Source organism: Orcinus orca, chromosome 8 (assembly GCF_937001465.1).
Source record: "Orcinus orca chromosome 8, mOrcOrc1.1, whole genome shotgun sequence".
NCBI classification, from domain to species: domain Eukaryota; kingdom Metazoa; phylum Chordata; class Mammalia; order Artiodactyla; family Delphinidae; genus Orcinus; species Orcinus orca.
Genome location: NC_064566.1, coordinates 69,258,513 through 69,279,118, shown reverse-complemented (window position 1 = coordinate 69,279,118; position 20,606 = coordinate 69,258,513). Strand labels below are relative to the sequence as shown.

The following is a 20,606-nucleotide window of genomic DNA, read 5'->3' as shown; positions in this document are numbered from 1 at the left end:
CTGGATCACCAATTCTCTCAATGTCACAGATAAGCATCATTCTCCACAATTTACAATTGAGGGGACTGAGGTGCAGAAAGCCCAAGGCAGATGGGCTGGGATTCCAGCCCAGTCCTGTCTGATGCCACTTCATTGCACTCACTGCTGTTTTATGTGCAGAGCAGGAAGGAGACTGTTAAAAATGAAAAGACGGCCTCAAGGTGTTGAGAGAGGGCAAGGAGAAAACAGGAAGAATCTGTAGACCACGGGGGCCCTTAAACATTGACTGCCTTTGCAATAAAATAAACACTTGTTCATTAAGAGATTGGCCACTGAAACCCCGGGGGAAAACCTACAGGAGAGCCAGTTCTACAGCTCTTAAGACCAGCTCATAACTGGTCTTAAAACCCAAGACCCGTTAATTCTTCGGGGTGGGGAAGAAGAGTGACTGGAAAGGCCTTGCTCCCGGGGCTGGCTCTCCTGGGTAGGTGACAATACCCCACATACAAGGGTATTAAGGTGTCCCCAGATGAAAAGGTAGCCATAATTTTAATTTTTGCCTGTAGTTTTTATTACCTACTAGATTAGTAATAATAGTAACAGCAGCTACCACTTAGATACAGTATAGGTGGGGTGGAGGGGTTGAGCAAAGTGCTTTACACAGAGTGCAGGATCTCAATTAATCCTCACAACAACTCCATGAAGTAGATTTTATTACTCTTAATTTATAGGTGAGGTAACTGCCCAGGGAGATTAGCTTTCCCGAAAGTTCCCAGCTTTTAAGTGGTAGATCTATGTAAAACCTAAGTCTGTTTGACTAAAGGCCCTGAGTAACTTTGAGCTGCGGGCCTTGTGCAACTTTGGTGCTAGTCTGAGGTGGGGAATTGTGAATCCTATTTGTTCATGCAACGCTGCGCAAGTGTGTGTGTGTGTGTGTGTAATTTACAACAACAACAAAAAATCCAGATGGGGATCTGTCCTCTGGAGGTTTAGAAGCCTACGTGGGTGGAGAGCGGCCAAAATCTCTACTCATTCATTCACCCTTTCACTGCTTCAGGAAGTATTTGTTGCGCCCTTGGGTACTCCAGGCAGGGCGCTAACCTAGCCCTAGGAGAGAGAATGACGAACACGAGAGACGTGGTGTTTGTTCCCCAACCCTATTTTACTTTTTCGTAGGCGAGGCATTCAGATTTAGAGAAGCAGGAAATGTATCGACCCAGGTGGGGCACGGAGGAAGGGCGCCGAGAGGCTGGCTGGTCAGGGCAGGCTCCCCGGAGGCAGCGGCGGGGCCGGGGCCGCCACAAGGGAGGGTCTCCGGCAGAGCGGAACCGGGCTGGGAGCGAGCCTTAGGGCGGGGGCGGCCGGCGAGTTAGGGTTAGGGCGAGAGGATTCGCCTTCCCGGCGGCAGAGGGCGCCTGGCGCTGCGGTCCGGCGCGCCGGAGCCGCCCGCGCGGACGCCGAGAGAAGAGGCGAGGCGGGGAGCTCGAGCGGCGGCCACTGCCACGTCTTCCCGGCAGTGGCGGCGGCGACGCGGGAGGAGGTGAGCGGCGGCGGCGCGGGCGGGCAGGTGGGCAGGGAGCGGTGCGGGCGGGCACCGGGCACCGGGCACCGGGCGGGGGTGCCGGCGCCGGGATAGCGCGGTTCCCGCCACGCCGGCTCCTCCTCTGCGCCGGGCGGACAGCCGAGGCCCGGGCGCCGAGCGAGTCCCGAGCGCAACTCGTGCCGGCGGGGCGGGCCGGGGCCGAGGGGACACGAGCCCGCGCGCCATTCGCGGCGCGGGACGCGGGATCCCCGCCGCTGCGGGGCCGGCGCCGGGACCGGGAAAAGTTGGGGCGGACAGAGCCCGAACGGGCCGGGCGGGAAGTGCGGGTGCACGGCTGACACCCGGGGCGCGGAGGGACGCGGGGAGAAGGGGGTCTGGGCCGGAGGCGGGAGACGCGGGTCCTCTGCGGGCGGAGAGAAAGGGGTGCGCTCAGATTCTCGGGCTGGAGCAGGCAAGTGTCCGGCGGGGACCCCGCGAGTGAGGAGGGAGGGAGGCCCACGGGGGGCGGCCACTGGGGGGACCGGAGGCGAGTGGGTGGCGGGGTAGAGCGATGGGCAGTGGGCTTTGCCTCCTCGCGCCTCTGTTGGGGCAGACGCTGAAAGAGGGGTCGGGCTCAGAGTGGGGGACGCCTCTTGGCGTCTGAAGATCCGGTGGGGAGTTCCAGTAACTGGTGGAGGAGGGAGCGGAGCGGTGCTTCCTCTAAGGCTTGGGTCAAATACCGTCCCTCCCGGTCTGCCAGATTCACCTCCCAGACTGCAGTGCTTTTGTCCTGGGGAAGTTGAGGAGGGACCCCTGAGTGGATGGGATATTTAGATGTTCCCAGGGGAGTAAGATTGGGCTGCATGAAATCATAACTGTTGCCGGGAGAAAACGCAACTCTGACCCTCCCCTAGCCACCCCCCACCCCCCATTCTCTCTCCAGTACCGGCAACGTCTGGATTCCCTGGGCTGGGCTAGCAGATCCCCAAAGCCCTGCAGCGCATCTGCTCACAGGTCGTGGGTATCCTAAAGGGGCACAAGACATGGCCTTTTATTCTCTGGGACTGAGGTTGGCTGTTTCAGAAACAAGTGGTTCTGGAGATGCTGGATGCTTTATTAGAACAATCTGTGTGGTGCCCCTTGACAAAGGAGATGACTCATGTTAGCTTTTTTTTTTTTTTTTCTTCCCCTTCCAAATAAACTTCGTATTCACGACACAAGTATGCCAGATCATTTGCAACAGTGATAGAGCTGGAGATCTACATTGTAGGCCTTGAGCCCTTGTGCTAGTCCTAGATATATTAGCAAGGATTATGGCCTTGGATGCATCACTTCCCCTCTCTGGAACTCAGTTTCCTTATCTGCAAAATAGTGTATAAATAAAGAGCTAGACAGTCTGATGGCGCAGGAGAAGGTGTCTGAGGGAGACTGACATCTTTTTCCTTGTAAGTCGAGATCGGCCACACAAAATCAAACTCAGCCTATTACGAAGAAACTAGGGTGGACTGAACACAGCTAAGAAGCAAGAAAGGCTGCATAAAGTAAAACAAACCCCAAAACTAATAATAATTGGTATTAGATTTACAGTATGGATATTGCTCTCATGTAGGCAATTAGTGTACATGGCTGTCCAGCTGTCATTACCATAAAGCTGTTAACTGTGCTTAAAAAAATTACGTATGTTTCATCTGTGGACCTGAATTTTATTCTTTTGTTTGAACCTTCAAGCCTGGAGTAGATGCTCAGTTGGATGGGTCTTGGCTCAGCCTTCCTCGAAGGACCTCCCCAGGATCTCTCATTGCCATAGTAGCCTAGATTTCCTCCTGTCTGACTGATGCTGCCTTCCTTGTACCAACACACTTCTGTCATCTTTTCCGTTCTAGCTTGAGAAGTGGGGAGCTGATCCCTGTTGCATCTGGCATTTCTGAACTTCCCAGGTTTCTTTCCAAGTGAGTAAAATTAAGTGAGGCAAACAATGCATTAGATGCAGCACATTAAAAATAGCTCAAGGTAATAATGTATCTGCCCCAGCCCTATTCCCTAGACCTCCTGGGCGACCTCTCACTAGGACATCCGTGTCACTTGCCGGCCATCTCGTTTTGGACGCTCAGGGTCATCACAGAGCTGAAATGACATGGTTGGGTCAAACAGCACATTCATGATCAAGCCGTGATGCTGGAGGGAGAGGAGGATTTTTTGTGTATTTTATCATAACTGAATGCTCCTGCCGTGTTCTCTTCCATTCGTAGCTGTCAAAGTCCGTATTGGGTTTGACCACATCACGTTCAGTAATCCTTTTCTGTCAGTGTCTTGGCAGCAGCAGTTAGTGGTTATCTCTAAGTTTGAGGTAGTGGTAAAATTATATCCTCTCTAGCAGGTAATTAAGTTGAATCTTTAAAATATCTGTAGTTTATATGTGTGTGTGTGTGTGTGTGTGTGTATAAATTTTACTTTAGCTGAGGGCTATTAAATGAATAAAAATCATGTTGCTAATAATAGTTGTCATTTGAGCCCCTACCATTGATCTTGCGCTGTGAGGTGAGGAAACAAAGCTTCGACAGGGTACAACTCTAAGTGCTACCACTGGCTTTCACAAGTTACTGGTGATCTTTGAAACCAAACAGTGTTTTACAATAGTGGAAAAGTAATTCTTAACTATCCTATAGGGCTGTGATATTGAATGAGATCTCGTATATGAAAAGCAATGTGGAAACTTGTAAAGCGCCCTCCAACCTAGGACAGTGTTTTACCCTAAGCACCTGGGTATCCCCAGGTGCTTAGGGTAAAGCTTATGAGTCCATGAGTCTTGATGTCTGATGGGCCTGGTGTACATGCTGAGCCCATCGCCTGATCCCTCTGAGCCCGATTTCCCCGTGTGTAACATCAGGATGATAGTATCTGCCTTGCATTAAATGAGATGCACTTGTGAGTTGCAGTGGGTGCTCAGTGACGGTTGGCATCCAGCCCTTTCTCTCCCCTCGCCCATGGACACTTGGGATAATGGGATTAAGTCTTCCAGTAGGAATTGTCCTCGAGGGAGAAAGGCTTTTAAAGTACATTTTTGTACTTATAAATAATTCTTTTAGCTTTTAGCTGCCCACTCCATCCTCAGCACATGCAGTGGATATTCTAGGACCTACCGTCATCTAAAAGGAGGGAATTGCTGGGACTGGCACAGCATTGTGAATCAACTATATACTTCAATAAAAATTTAAAAAAAAAGAAAAAAAAAAGAAAAGGAGGGACTTGAACCAAGCCAGAAGCCAGAAGGGACACGTCTTTGGTAGGAGGCTGAAGATGGATGTAGCTAGTTTCCCCTTTGCCCATTGTGTGCCCTTCTCTCCTCTTTTATTCATTTTGTGGGACAGGGAAAAGATACTGAGTTTTGGGACTTCGAGCTGGTAGGAGGCATTGTTAGAGCTATAGTATAAGGTGGGAGGGCAGTGCAGATGTGGGCTGGGAAGGAGATGGAAGAGTTGACTTTGCCAGTAAAACCTGGACAGTTTGGTGTGGGGGAAGTCTCTTTTAGATGTAGGATTTGGCTAAATATGGGGCCAATTTGTATCGAGTGCTATAGGCTGTCTTGTGGGGCTTGGAAGTTCTTATGCTCCAAGCAGAGTTTGACTGGTTGCGGTGGCATCATAAATGAGTTGCCATAGTAAGTTGTATGCGGAAAAGGAAATTAAATTCCAGGAGGGTGTTTGTTGTGACTGATGCCAGAATTTCTCTGAGAATTTTATTAAGATTCAGTCAGTCTATAAAAGTACTTCTTAGTCCTCTGAAGGTATTAATTAAGAAATAGTTTTTTAAAAAAAACCAGAAGGGTCTCCTTTGTGAGCTTTTGAAATGTAATCTTCCTAAATCTTTGGAAAAAATGAAGTCTTTAAAAAAAAAATCACAGAGCTGTCTATTTTAAAAGCAGTCCCTCCAGAGTAATGTTTCCTTCTCTTCCCATCCCTTCATTCCTCTCACATTATTTTGATAATGAGTTAATTTTGGGGTCCTCTACATCTTGGGAGCCTAATGTGTACGCCCCTTCATTTTTAGATCTCGGATATGCCTTCTTCTGCGTTTACTCGTATTCATTCGTTACGAGGAGGTAGCACCGCAAGGTGGTGAAGAGCAGAGAGGCTGGAGCCAGCTTGGGGACAGGGAGAGTCGTGGTCATTCTTGGAGAGCCGGGCTCTCCTCAGCTTGGATTAACCCCCGTAGAAGCTCTGGAGGGCGATCCTGTTATTCCCGTTGCACAGATGAGGAAACAGAAGGCTGCGCATCCTCATGGTTGGGGGCGGGGTGGCATGTGTCACAGTCCGAGCGGCAGCTGTGATCTCTGTGACGGCACAGCCTGGGCAGGCAGAAGTCGCGCCCACCCTGCCAAGGTTGGACTCCGTCCGGAGGCTGTGGTTTAGAAGGGTGGCTCCGTAGGCTGTGTGGACTATGAAATGCCCTGAAGAGAGACAAGGCCATCAGGGTAATGGGCATGAGAGAGGATGAGGGCTTGAACTCAAGACGTTAAGATGGTGGCAGGGGTGATGCAGCAGAGGGAACGGGCCAGCATGGTTGGTGCTCAGTGCTCTGGACTGGGGTTGAGAGAACGAGCAGTCAAGCCCTCTTTCTCTCCTCACCCCTTCCCTGTTGCCCCTCTCATCCTCACAAGCTGGGTAGTGGAGACACTGTCTGTAGACTGCAAGCATCTCTGTAGAAACTCAAATTTGCCTCCTTTGGTCTCTCATGACAGCCAGAGAAAGGTGCCTGAGGAAAACCCCAAAGCGCCTTCCCCTGTCTTTGCCCACCCACCCTGGGCTTAGTTTCTGCCTTTCCTGGAGCATCTCAGGATGGAAGTCAGGTTCTCAGACCCCATTCAGAGAAGTGCTGGTTTGAACATTCAAATGTGTAGTGAAACTGTTGAAGGGGAAAAGCCCCCAAAGGAGGAAGTCTCCCTGGGGTGCAGTCGGCACCCCACAGTTCCCTGGTGGACCCAGTGGACCACAGTGGCTGTGGTCCTCAGTTCGGGCTGTTCCCCAAGGGCTGATCTGCCTCTAGGCGGGGGTGACTTGTGGTCACCAAGCATGCAGGGGCTGGTCGGGAACGGGGAGTGGAGGTGGGCGAGTTCTCAGTGGTGGCCAGCCCTGCAAGGAGGGGAGAACACCCTCCCCCGAAGGGTGCAGCCTCGGTGGGGAGCTGAGCCATACTCAGGAGAACCGGAGTCAGAGCGAGGGGACACGGTTGGTCCTGGTTGCTAGCGTCCGCATGTCCCCACCATAGGACGCACCACTGCCGCATCAGAAATATGCTGGTGCCGTGCCCTCTCCCCTAGTCAGTGCCAGAGTCTGTAAGAAACTTGCCCAGGCGTCCATTTTCCAGAGTGCATAATAGCCGTGCCCTTCAGATAGTTTGTTCTTGCTGGGCTCTGGCCAGTTGGTCGGGTTCTGGCTTTGCTTGGGCTGCGTCCTCATGGAGAGGAGGCTGAGAGTTACTTTATTGGTCTGCCTGCTTCCTGGTGTCCGCAGTCACGGCCATCTCTGCGGACTCCGCTCCCCTACTGTTCGATGGTCACCCCTTTCCCTCCGAGATGGGACTTCTTTTCCTTGTCCTGTGGGTAGCCCCCAGCCGTGGACTGTTGAAGTGCCCAGTGAGTGTGGCGCACTAACAGGGTACCTATTTAATGGGAGGAGAGCGTTTTGTGTGGGGATGTCAACTGTCAGGCTGCCTCCTGAGCAGCATGTCCTAAGCAAAGCCCCTCTGTTTTCCTTTTTGCTCCATGTTTAGCTGCGTGTGTGTGTTTGGGCTGCGTGTTTGTTTTAATTATTACTAGGAAGCCAAAAAAGGTATTTATCAAATGTTTGAATTTACAGAAGTGTTACTATGGACAAGCAGAAATAGTAGCTGTATGTTTATCCAGGATACCACTGATTTATCTCTCCTTATTCCACCTTGTTGCTGTTTTGTTGGAAGAACCCTCTGATTTGTATCCTGGTTCAGTTTGGATTTTACTGTTGAATGTGAATAGAGGCTGGCCTGGTTGTTTGCTGAAGTGGAGGGACTCGAATGGGTGGGCTTCAGGCTGCCAGCCTTGGCTGTCCCTGCAGCCCCAGGAGCCTGACACGCAGTGCCTTTGTCGGGAAGGTGGAGTTTGGCCAGGCTTTTTCTTTGGCTTCGCCTGGGAGCAGCTCTGCTGGCCACAGCAGGTGGCCTCCTCTCTGCTGCGGGAAAGGGAATTCTCTCTTCATCTGGTTTTTACTTTCTTCTCATCCTATGGAGGTGAGAGGGAAGAGAGTCTCAGAAAAGTGCGTCCTGGAGCCAAGCGGGTTCAGGGCAGGACAGGTTTGCAGCTTCCACAGAGCTTACCCCAAAGTTTTCCTTGCACCCGGCATTTCCCTTCTTCCCTGTTGATCCCGATCCAGTCTTGTCATCTGTGGTTTAGAGACTGCACTTGAACTTTATCAGTCACTCTTGGGAAGACCTTGGAGTGTGGCACCAAAACTTGTCCAGATTGCTCTGTCAGTTTCACACCAGAACACGAAACCCTGTTTCGGTGGCTGTGGTGCTATTTTTAAATCAGTTCGATGGCTTTTTTCTAAATGATATAGGGGATACATGAATATATTATGCTCATGCACCTCACCCTCCCGTCCAAATAGTGGAGAAGTGAACAGCAGATGTAGAGTCCTCCTTCCTCTGGCACCCTTCCCCCCTGTGCCGCCTCCCTGCTGGGTCCTCAGCACTAACTAATTGTAATTTCCATCAGCCTATACAGACGCAAACACATACAGTTTTGTTTCTTTTGTAAGCATAAATCTGATTGCACGATATATATTGTTTCATTATTTTATCTTTTCACAATGGATCTTGTAGACCTTTTCTTGCATGTAGTTCTTCTCTCTTTTAATTTGTCTACAAAACATTTTATAGTATAGATATATCATAATTTATGAGTCAGTCCCCCATTGATAGGCATATAAAGGGACTCATTAGTTTTGCTATTATATCTTCATACATACATGCTGTTATGCACACATGCGTGTGTTTCTCTAAGAGTGGAATCAGTATGCCACAGGTTCTACTCATTTAAACTGTTACAGCAAATCCCGACACTGTGCTCGCCAGGGCTGTACTGGTTTAAACTACCAATAGTGTATGAGGCTGCCCATTTTCCCACAGGCTGCCATTCTGCTAGGTGATAGAAATGGACAGTGTTTAGTAGGCATTTCACCCATCACTGGTATGGCTATGAGACTCGTTTGGCTTCCGGATCTTAATTGGGCGGGGGGAGGTGTCTATCATAACCATGGAGGATGAGGGAGCTGAGCCCCCGAGGACCAAGGCTCTGCTCAGGGTGTCCTGCCGCCAGGGGTGGCAACGTGGCCCTGGAAGCCAGCGCTCCTGGTTTCACGTTCTCTCCGCTTTTCCCAGAGGCTGGGCACTGTAATAGAGCACTATAATTTTGGTGTCACCTGCCAGAGTCTTTCTGCGAGCCTCTCCCCGAGGAAGCAAGTGCTTATAAGCAGCACATTGATACCAGTTGTGTTCTGCACAGCCAAGGCAGGGATTCCAGGCTGGTGAGCTGAACTGGGGGAACGTATAAGGATCACATGGTGGAAAATCAGACTCTCTTGCTTCTGAAATAGGCTCCATGCATGTAGTGAAGCGCGGTTCTGCGTGTGGTGGGGCTTTCCTTCCAGCAGTGTGGTGATCCGTGCCCCACTTCCCTGGTTTGTTATGGGAATATTGTGATGGTTTGTCTCTGAGCAGGGTTCCTTAGAAGGTGTTCCAGGGGCCTGATCTGGTAGAGGACACATCTGGAGGCCGTCACCTGGGCCGTCCCTGCAGGCTGAGCAGCCCAGTGGGTTTTGGGAGGCTCTGACTTACTGAATGACAGCGTCCTTTACCTGTGGTTCAAAGAGGGCCAGGGAGAAGGAGTGATAGAGGGGCAGCCCGGGGTGGTGAAGAGACTCTAGGATCATTTCCAGCTCCCACTCCGTCATTTATGGCTGTGTGACTTAAGCACGGTTATCCTTTCTCCCGGGGCCTCGGTTTCCTCATCTGTAAACCAGGAATAGTATCAGTACCCACCTCACAGGGTTGTTCCGGGGATTCAGAGCGTAATGTTTGTAAAGCTCTGAGCATATTACCCAGTGAGTACTCAGCAGTTGTAAGCAACTACTACGCTTGTTTGTGTCCTCCTGTCCTTAATAAGTGTTTTTTAAATGCATGAACGAGCGTTACATTTGCTAAATGTAAAAATACACATCCTCTAGTAACGAATGTCAAGGAGGGCAGAGGCAGACCTGGATCAGCTGGGGTTGTGGGAGGGTAGCTGGCGAAGGTAGCAGGTTGGGCAGGAGAGCACATTTGATGTCCTCTTCCGACACCAGTCCTGCTGTGAGACACCGAGGCCCCAGAGCAGAGGCCTTCCCTTTTCTTAAGTAGATTGTGTGCTGGGGATCCTTCGTGCTGCCTCTCCCTTTTGTTTTGGAGGAGGCCGAGCCAGGCCCTGAGAGGTGAGGTGCGGCTACGGGCCTGGTCGTTCAGAGCAGAGGTGGGACCAGGTCTCCAAGCCCTGGGAGGTTGAGGCTCCTTACCCTGCTCTCCACGCAGGGTAAATGGGCCACGTGCTGCCCATTTCAAGATGCAGGAAAAGAGAAGCACACGGTGTTGGGCACTTTGCAGAGCCTGCTGTCTGCTGCTACTGAGTTCGCTGTGAGCTGAGGTCGCTCAAGTGCAGGGAAGGTAACGGAAGCGTAACCCGCAGTGGGGCGGGGCTGGGGCTCACGCCTGGGTCTGCCTGGCTCATGCTTTACCTTCTGCCTCGTCACAGCCCTAACGGTGCTGGCCCTGGGATGCTGTCTGTGCTTGTTTCACACCCCCGACCATGCACGTGTGCCTGTGCGTGTACGACGGCAGGTTCTTGTGAAGTCCCTGATTGTTTGCTGATGGTTTACCCAAACTGGAGAGACCTGCGGTTGAGTGTGGGGAGGACTGTACTCAAGGCTCCAGAGCCGCCCAGGCCGCCCAGGCGCAGGTGGGCAAAAGGAAACCTCACTCCTGGGAGTGGAGCTCGGTGGAGGAGCCTGGTGTCTGCGGGCCTGGGAGGACCAGAGCTGGCTGGCGAGGACACGGGCAGGGCCTGGGCAGACTGCAGGGCTTACAGAATGCCAGGTGCAGAGGCCCGAGATGTGAGTCCGGTAGTGTGTGTGGAAGTGAACTACGAAAGCAAGATCAAGTGGCCTGCGGTGTGAGAGAGGTTTCAGAGTAGCGTGTGGTGCGTGCCGGAGGTGCTGCCCTAAGTGTGCATCAGTGGCACGGAGATGTCACCTTGGCTCCCGGGGTCTGAGAGGGCCTCTCAGAAGCGGCACAGATTAAAACAAGCCTTGCTTGCTTCTTGGAGAGCAAGTCGACCTGGCTTGTGATCCACCCTCAATTTGCAGATGCGGACCCTGAGACCCGGTGACCTCCCTGGTTCGGGGTCACAGCCCTAACGAGGACAGGCAAGCCTGGCGCCTGCCCTGCCTGCCCTCCGCTCCACACGTGTGCTCACGGAGTGCTGCATATAGCAGCTGTTTGCTCGGCACCTGGAGTTGCTCAGGGTTACTTCTCAAAGGAGCAGGCTGGGTCCCAGTGCAGTTCTGGTCCTGGCTCTGCTGTCTCTGAGCAGAGCTGGGACGTTAGCCCCTCAGTTTTGCCCTCTTGTAGGGTGGGTATAGCACCCCTGTCTCCCTTTCTAGGCTTGTTTTTGTTCACTCAAGAGCTGTTCAGCAAATACATTCTTTTATTCAGCTGGATGCTATTCTGTGTGTCGGGCGTTTTGCACCAAGCAAAGGATGTCAGAATCTTGTTCTCCTGGAGCTTATTTTCTCCTGAGGGGCAGCAGACAGTAGCTGGTTATAGTTGATGGTACGTGTCCTAGTTTCTTAGGGTGCTGTGACAAAGGACCACAAGCCGGATGGCGTAAACCTCAGGACCTTACCCCCTGGCGCCCTGGGGCTCTGAGGGAGGACCTGTTCCCTGCTTCTGCCCCAGCGTCTGGTGGTGCCGGCGTGCTTGGTGCCTGGATCTTGTGGCTGCACAGCTCTGCTCTCTTGCCTCCCTTACCACACGGCCTCTTTCCCGGGTCTGTGGCCCCTCTTTTCTTATGAGGGCCCACCCCCCTCCAGTGTATCCTCATCCTAACTACGTACTTCTGGGAAGACCCTCTCTGCAAATGAGGTCACATTCTGAGGTTCCAGGTGGACGTGGATTTGAAGGGACGCTGTCCGACCCAGAACGGTATGTGAGGTAGTAATGGCTGCTGAAAAGTCCGGGCAGTGCCTGGGGCAGGGGGTCGGTGAGGTGCTGAAAGGTGGTGCAGGCAGGCCTTGCTGAGCAGGTAGTGTTTGAGCTTCCACGTGGAGGAGGGGTGAGGGGTGGAGGAGGGGTGAGGGGTGGAGGAGCTGAGGTATGGAGGGGATGTGGTCCAGGCCGAGGGAACAGCAAACACGGAGGCCTTGAGGTGGGCATGTGCGCCTGCCAGACTGGTACGGGGACAGTGACGTGGAAGTCGTGTGTGTGTGTGTGCATGCACGTACGCGCGCGTGTGTGTTCATGAGGCTTTGGCCTTTTGCCCCCGCGAGATGGGAGCCACTGTTGAGTCTGCGAGCATGCCGACAGCAGCGTTGGCGTGTGGACCAGCTCGTCAAGGGTTTTTCCAAGTTCAGACGGCCATCGCAGCGCCTCGTCCGTGCGCCGTGATGTTTTGCAGTGATGGTTACTCGGCAGTTTCTTTTTGAAACGTCAGTGCTGTTGACCCTTGATCCACCGCCCTTTCCAGTCGGTTCTCTGTTCCTTCTGGATGCCTTTCCACCCACCCGCTTCCCCACACTGAAACCACAAGCATGAAGAAGAGAAAGTAGACAAGGCTGGGGGTGGCCAGGGCTGCTGGGAAGCCCGGCACGCGTGGCAGCCCTGGTGGGAGCTGCGCCTTCCCGCCAGCCCCGGGCCATCTGGTGAACGCTGTGCCCATGGTGAAGGTGTTCCTCGCCCTGGCAGATCTAGAAACTGCTGAGGTCAGTGTGAGGTCAGTGCGAGCTCAGGGCGCTCAGCTCCCCGCATCCTTCTGTGGATCAAGCCACTATGCCGTGAAAAGAGGTGAGTCAGCCGCCTCGGGCAGCGGCCTCCCTTGGCCTGGAAAATACAGGGCAGGGAGGGACTTGCAGAAGCACCTGCGGAGAGCCCAGGAGCCTGTCGGGCAGTCACTGCACTCACTCGGCCTGGGGCCCTCACTGCCACCCACTTTGTCACTGGCCTGCAGAGCTTTACATTCTCATTCACATTTGCTATAAAAACAGTCAGGCCTGCGATGCGAGTGCCGTCATTACAGAGAAGAAGGCACCCCAGGTGTGGCTGGCCCCATGGTCCGGGGCCCATGCCAGTTTGGTTCGCGTGGTCCTGGGGGGAATCATAACTTTGGATTCCCTGGCGTCAGAGCTGAAGGGAATCTCCTTATCTGGCTCACATTTAATTTCCTCCCTAGGCCTCCAAAGGAAAGGGCCTGGCATGTCTGTGACTGGGGCTCCGGAGGAGCGGGCCACGGGTGGCCTTGATTTCAGGCGCTCTTCCCGGCCTCCGCCTGCGAGGGCGGTGCCAGGAGCAGCCCGTCCAGGGAGGTGATCCGGGAGCCCCCTGGCGCCGCCGCCCCTCCGGGGAGCACCGCTTTAGAAGATAGTTCCGTGTAAGCGGAGATGGAAATAGAATTCCCCGGCGCTAGGAGCAGCTGCTCCTCTGTAGGATTTCAGGAGCTGCCTTTGGGCACCAGTCACTCACTAACCCCTGCCTCCCAGCAAAACACACACCCACGCAAAATGAAAGTGAGGCAGACTGTGCCTGGCTAGAGACGGAGCGTTAGAGTGTGTTTTGTGGGACTGTAGTTCCTCTCCAGAGTCTTTTCTGAGGGTGCTTCCCCAGTACAGCAGAAGAGCTTCCTTGTTTGCCAGACGCTACAGGAAGCTTTGAATCAGGTAGCGTCCCCAGGAGTCTGTGGAGTCTGGCCTCGATTCCGCATTAGAGGCAGGGAGGCCATGCCCAAGAGTGGGAGCCAGGCAGGGCCCCAAGGGTTCTCGTAGAACAGGCCACTTGTCCTGTGCCCAGGTGGCCTTTGTCTCTGTGCTGATGGATCTCAAGCACTTGGTAAAGAAGTGCTTGTACATAAGTACAGGATATGGGCCCTGATTTTTGTTTGTTTGGTTTTGGTTTTTGTTTTTTAAACTGGGCAACTGTGAGTTAGCTCAGGACCCTGAGAGCTCAGTCTCCTGGCCCCGCAGCGAGACTGGTCTCATCCCTGCAGCCTTGGGGCATCTTTAACCTGGGGGTTGGATGACATGGTTGTCACGCGTGTCTCCTTCCTTGTGCTCCTCGCAGCCCTTTGCACAGGTCCTGGGGTGATTTGCCTGCACCTACGGTGGGAGCTCCCTGAGGGCAGTGGGAGCCTGGCACATGCGGAGCTTCCAGGAGCTTCCCTGCGGCCCTTGTCCTGCTTGGCCAGATCCCCAGTGTCTTGCTTTCTGGGTGAGCGTTGAGGCGGAAGGAGGAACAGGTGGGGGGATTTGATGTGAACCCCCCTCCTGGCTCTGGGGGCAGGCGTCCCCAGCTGTTCAGCATGAGCTCCTTGTTCCCGTCTCAAGTTTCATGCAACTTTTGATCCTTGTGCTAAACAAAGTGCCTTTATTTCTGGATGTTGTCATGAGAGTTGTTTTTGCAATTATTGGTGAGGCAGAAAAGAACGGATCATGACGACAGAGTTGTCTATATATTCCAAATTTAAGAAATGTCTCTGCATTAGAAAAATACTACAAAGAATTTAATTTCAGTGGTTGTGTCTGGATTTTGGTATTACAGGAGGTTTTTTATCTTTCTGTTTTTTGGCATTTTCCATGTTGAGCATGTATTGTCTAGATAATAAAAGCTATAAAAATTACTACAAATAATAAATAGCTGTGTATTAGGATCCAGTATGTGCTGTACACTGTAAGAACTTGCCATTACACTCTTATTTGATCCTTACTATGAACCTGTAAGGTTCTCTTTTTTAAAAAAATACAAATGCTGACATATTTTATTTTATTGTGGCGAAATCTACAAAACTTACCTTTTTAACCATTTTTAAGCTCTGTGGCATGAAGTACATTCACCGTGAGATCCTTTCTTTAAACTCCTTATTTTATAAATGAGGAAGCTGAGATTTGGAGAAACACAGCTGCTTAAGGTCACAGAGAGTAAGGAGTTCCAGAGGCGGGATGTGGATGTAGGGCGATGATACTCGGAGGTCTGGGATCTCTGGTTTGTGGCTGTTGGAGTCTGTGATTACTTACCCTGCCCCACGATCGCCGCTTGATCGCAGAAAGCCTGTGTGTGTCTCGTGTGTGTGTCTCCTTTGACAGCTCTAGGGTTGGGCTTTGCGTTTTTACAGGGAGGAGCGTGGTGAGCCTGGCTCGGGGCATGAGTGGCTGACATAAGTGACACCAGGGTTGATGATTTCCGTAATCCTGTTTGTCTTTGTTTGACCCGTGGAAGCGTGTGTGTACATGGGGTGGCAGGGTGGCGAGGCCTGTGTGTTAAGAGCTCTGTCTCCAGCAGGTGCTCAGCCGTAGGGGACAGTGGAAGGAGCAGTGGCCTAGAGCTTAGGTACCTGGCTTCCTCGGGTCTGGGCGCACGGCACGGGGTGATTTTAGAGAAAGGGCATTGCACTTGGAGTTACAAGTTCTGTGCTGCAGTCCTGATTTTACCACGTGGTTGACACGCTTTGGCCTCAATTTCCATATTTCTAAGTGGGTGATAAAAATGCTTGTTCTGCTTGCCTCCCGTGATTGCAGAGGATTAAATGTCATGATGGGGGAAAAGCACTAAGTAAACGAAAGGCCTACCAAGGAAATGTCTAAGATGGGAATTTTGAGCGCTCAGTGGTGGGGGGAGGAGTGTCTGTGGCTGACCCCGGAGACTTGAGAAGGGAGGATTTGGATGTGAAGAGTGGCAGGTTTGCTTTGGCTCGTTTTCTTTGGTTGGGGCCATCAGCGTGCTTCCTCCACCATTGCTTAGTTGGTGACATATAGGGTCCCATTGCCTGCCTGTATGTTGGGATGCTCTGGGATTTTACTGGCATGTGACTCTGCCAAGGTCCTTGGTCCACGCCCCCCACCCCCAACCTCCCCAAGACTCACATCCGCCTAGTGAAATGAATTGTAACGGAGGAGGTCACTTTGTAGCCACATGGTGGTTGAAACTATGCAGCAACTTTCCCTAGTTTTGTCTGTCTTCCTCCTCTTTACAGCAAGTACCAGTCTGTCTGTTTCTATTCCCTAATCTTGAGGAGACAAACACAGGAGTGGGTGGGGCCTGGAGGATTGTTGCTGGTGAGGGAAGGCTCTCCCCATCTTACGGTGGATGCAGCGCTTGCGTCTTTCTGCACCAAGACACCGTGCTATGCAAGACACTGTGGAATATCACAATAAAGAAGACAGGGTCTCAGCTCTCAAAGAGCCCACTGTGTCCTGGAGAAGACGCAGCTACTCCAGAAACATCTAGAAGGGTGAGGGATAGGTAGCTTGCAAAGCAACTGTCAAGAGAGGTGGTAGCCCTTTGTCTAAATGAATGAAAATGCATCATAGGGGCTGGTCAGGGGGCTGAATTGTCAGCATGACTTTGGGACTCTTTGCTTTTTAACAACCACTTGAATCAGCTGTTTTAAAGCTAGGGCTTCTGTCTGGCTACCCCCAAGATAATTTTTTGAGCCATCACTGTTTCAGTGCACATTTCAAATGACAGGAAAGCCAAGGATTCTGTGTAGGGCCCTGCGGAAGTCAGTGGTCCCATCTCACCGCCTGCTTGCTTTTGGCTTTGGGAATGGTACTAGAAGACTAAGTAGGTCACGGAGATCTATTTTGAACTGAGTGTGGCTGGGCTGCCCGGACATTTAATTTCCGGATCAAATCCTGTTGGACTTGTTTGCCCAGGAGGTTGGCAACGGGCATTCTCTGGTCAGTCGTGTTGTATATTTATAAAGTGTGAAGAGTCTGGAGGTAGGGAGACATGCCAGCCACTTCTCCGTTCCTGTAGGTGCGCCGGTGGTGGAGAGGTTTCAGAAACCTTCCGGAAGCCAGGGGAGTGTAGTTTTCCCACGCTGCTTCCTTGAATTTTCTGAAAATGGTCAGTCCTCACTAACTTCATGAAACCTTTTTCTTTTAAAGAATGAAATTTAGTTAGTACCCAGAGCCGGTTGGCTTCTGTTTATATTAGTAAGCACTGCTAGTTGCTGATTGGACCTTTTATGTACATTATTTTTTTTAATCCTCACAACAACTTTGGAAAATGGGGATTACTGTCCCCGTTTTGTAGGCCAAGAAACAGAACCAGAGTGATGCAGTAATTTGCCAACAGACCCGGTGTGTAAGTAACAGGGCCAGGGATTTGAACCCAGGTCCTTCTGACCAGAGTCTGGCCTTTTGTACCACGCCTCACTGGTCTTGGGAGCCCTGGGAATGGAAGACGTGCCCAGTTGGGAGTGGGGAGTGTGGTAGCAGCTCCTGGGCCTGCTGTGAGGCAAGGTGTGGCCTTCCTCCCAGGAGGGGCCAGCCGTGGGTGTTGAGGTTGCAGACCCCCCAACTCAAGGGGGCTTCTGTGTGCAAATGGAGTTATGTTTTAAGCTATCGCTCTGATATAACTGGACCACAGAATCCTCAGAATTTTTACTCTTTGTTGGATTTGTCTCCCGTTTCACTCTTTTGCTCTAGGTGTTCTTGCCTAAGACCTAGGGTGAGTGCAGTGAGGGGGTGAGGTCCATGAGACAATGTAGGTGGTGATGGAGTCATTTAAACCTCCTCCCCTGCGTGCACGGGCTGTCCACCTGAATATCCCTCTATCTTCCCTACATTTTTGAGAAGGAAACACAAGCTTTTGGGTATGCGTTTGCTTTGTCTTGCTCTGCAGTTTCTTCCCCCGAGCTGCTTACAGAGTCCCAGCGGTAATGCCGCTGCTCGAGGTTGTTTATATTTGTAGATGTGTTGGAGTTTTGGGTGCTTTGCACAGACATGGCCTCACCTGATGTTCCCAGCAAGGCTTCATCACCCCCAGTTCACAGACAGGGATTCTTAAGGGACATCACAGACCTGAGACTTGGAGGTAGCATACGCCATAGCCTCCTCTGAAAGTTTCGGACACATCAGAGGAGGAGTTTATTTAAAATCAGTTGTCTGGGGACTTCCCCGGTGGCACAGTGCTTAAGAATCCGCCTGCCAAGGCAGGGGACACGGGTTTGAGCCCTGGTCCGGGAAGATCCCACATGCCGCGGAGCAACTAAGCCCGTGAGCCGCAACTACTGAGCCCACGCGCCACAACTGCTGAAGCCCGCGCAACTAGAGCCCATGCTCCGCAACAAAGAGAAACCACCGCAGTGAGAAGCCCGAGCACTGCCACAAAGAGTAGCCCCCTGCTCGCAGCAACTAGGGTAGCAACGAAGACCCAACACAGCCAAAATAAATAGATAACTAAATTTAAATAAATAAATAAAAATAAAATCAGTTGTCTTCTGAAAGTGAAAGCATGGCCCTTCAAGTGCTGTCCCTGCTGGCAGGTATGCAGTGGGGCTTGGGGGCAGCATCCTAGTTGGCTGCTGGACCCAACCTAGTTTCCCTCCCAGTCATTTCCTAGCTTTTTACTTAACCTCTGAGTCTGTATCCTATAAATTGGGCATAATAATAATATCTAAAAGAGCTGGGTGAGATGTAAATGACACAGTATACATGAAATCACCCAGAACTCAATGAACAGGTTATTATTTTCTGTCTTTATTTTATTTTATAATTAATTTGGATTTTAATTTACCTTCATTATGTAGAAAATGACACTCTTAAAAAAAGAGAGAGAAAAGAAAATGGCATTCTAGACCTGAAATTCAATTCAGAAGCAACCAGTAAGACAATTATTGGATCTCATTCTTACAGAATTCTGAGCAGATATATAAACTATGTGACACCATAAGCAATCTATTATAATATTAAACACATGTTCTACACATGTTCCATCTTTGTTTTAAACCAGCATGACTTGGAGAAATCAGTCCTCAGCTATAGGAGCAGAGACCTGGGAAACTCCCCTCCCTAAGAGCCTTAGTAACTGACCTCTCCTGTAAACTCCCTCCTCCAAAGCAAGAGGGAGAGGATGAACTATAAGGACCCTAATTTTAACTAGAATTTTCCCAAGATTTTCCTATTCTTTTTGGTTTTGCAGTGGAGTAGCTGATGTATGCTTCATTTGCTGGGACCAGAGCTCTGAGGAGTCCTTATTAATAACCACATGGCCACTCTCAAGTGCCCAGGCCCAGTATTTTAAAAAATGAAGAGATGCTGAAACAGGATTTTAGAAACAGGTATTTTAAATTTACACACTGGACACATTAATACTTTTAGCCTACACACATGCAATGACTGTATAATTATCTTGAGATGATATTTTTTAACATCTTTATTAGAGTATAATTGCTTTATAATGGTGTGTTAGTTTCTGCTTTATAACAGAGTGAATCAGTTATACATATGTCCCCATAGCTTTTCCCTCTTGCATCTCCCTCCCTCCCACCCTCCCCTCTAGGTGATCAAAAAGCACTGAGCTGATCTCCCTGTGCTATGCGGCTGCTTCCTACTAGCTATATTTTACGTTTGGTAATGTATATATGTCCATGTCACTCTCTCACTTTGGCCCATCTTACCCTTCCGCCTCCCCGTATCCTCAAGTCCATTCTCTAGTAGGTCTGCATCTTTCTTCCCATCTTGCCCCTAGGTTCTTCTGACCATTTTTTTTTCTTTTTTTACATTCCATATATATGTGTTAGCATACGGTATTTGTTTTTCTCTTTCTGACTTACGTCACTCTGTATGACAGCCTCTAAGTCCATCCACCTCACTACAAATAACTGTTTCGTTCCTTTTTATGGCTGAGTAATATTCCATTGTATATATGTGCCACATCTTCTTTATCCATTCATCTGTCGATGGACACTTAGGTTGCTTCCATGTCCTGGCTATTGTAAATAGAGCTGCAGTGAACATTTTGGTACATGAATCTTTTTGAATTATGGTTTTCTCAGGGTATACACCCAATAGTGGGATTGCTGGGTCGTATGGTAGTTCTATTTTTAGTTTTCTAAGGAACCTCCATACTGTTCTCCATAGTGGCTGTATCAATTTACATTCCCACCAACAGTACAAGAAGGTTCCCTTTTCTCCACACCCTCTCCAGCATTTATTGTTTCTAGATTTTTTGATGATGGACATTCTGACGGGTGTAAGATGATTTCTCATTGTAGTTTTGATTTGCATTTCTCTAATGATTAATGATGTTGAACATTCTTTCATGTGTTTGTTGGCAATCTGTATATCTTCTTTGGAGAAATGTCTATGTAGGTCTTCTGCCCATTTTTGGATTGGGTTGTTTGTGTTTTTAATGTTGAGCTGCATGAGCTACTTGTAAATTTTGGAGATTAATTCTTTGTCATTTGCTTCATTTGAAAATATTTTCTCCCATTCTGAGGGTTGTCTTTCGTCTTGTTTATGGTTTCTTCCCTTTGCTGTGCAAAAGATTTTAGGTTTCATTAGGTCTCATTTGTTTATTTTTGGTTTTATTTCCATTTCTCTAGGAGGTGGGTCAAAAAGGATCTTGCTGTGATTTATGTCATAGAGTGTTCTGCCTGTGTTTTCCTCTAAGAATTTGATGGTGTCTGGCCTTACATTTAGGTCTCTAATCCATCTTGAGTTTATTTTTGTGTATGGTGTTAGGGAGTGTTCTGACTTCATTCTTTTACATATAGCTGTCCAGTTTTCCCAGCACCACTTATTGAAGAGGCTGTCTTTTCTCCACTGTATATTCTTGCCTTCTTTATCAAAGATAAGGTGACCATATGTACGTGGGTTTATCTCTGGGCTTTCTATCCTTTTCCATTGATCTATATTTCTGTTTTGGTGCCAGTACCATACTGTCTCGATTACTGTAGCTTTGTAGTATAGTCTGAAGTCAGGGAGCCTGATTCCTCCAGCTCCGTTTTTCTTTCTCAAGATTGCTTTGGCTATTTGGGGTCTTTTGTGTT

The 20,606-nt window shown here is 50.3% G+C and overlaps 1 long non-coding RNA gene across 1 annotated transcript in view; it reads left to right on the top strand.

The window, feature by feature from the left end:
- The first annotated feature begins 1,002 nt into the window (after positions 1 to 1,002).
- Positions 1,003 to 20,606, top strand: part of LOC117202158 (uncharacterized) — a 70,167-nt gene continuing 50,563 nt past the window's right edge. The window contains exon 1 of the long non-coding RNA XR_004484351.2: positions 1,003 to 1,519. This is a non-coding gene — a long non-coding RNA (uncharacterized LOC117202158). The remainder of the gene's footprint in view (positions 1,520 to 20,606) is intronic.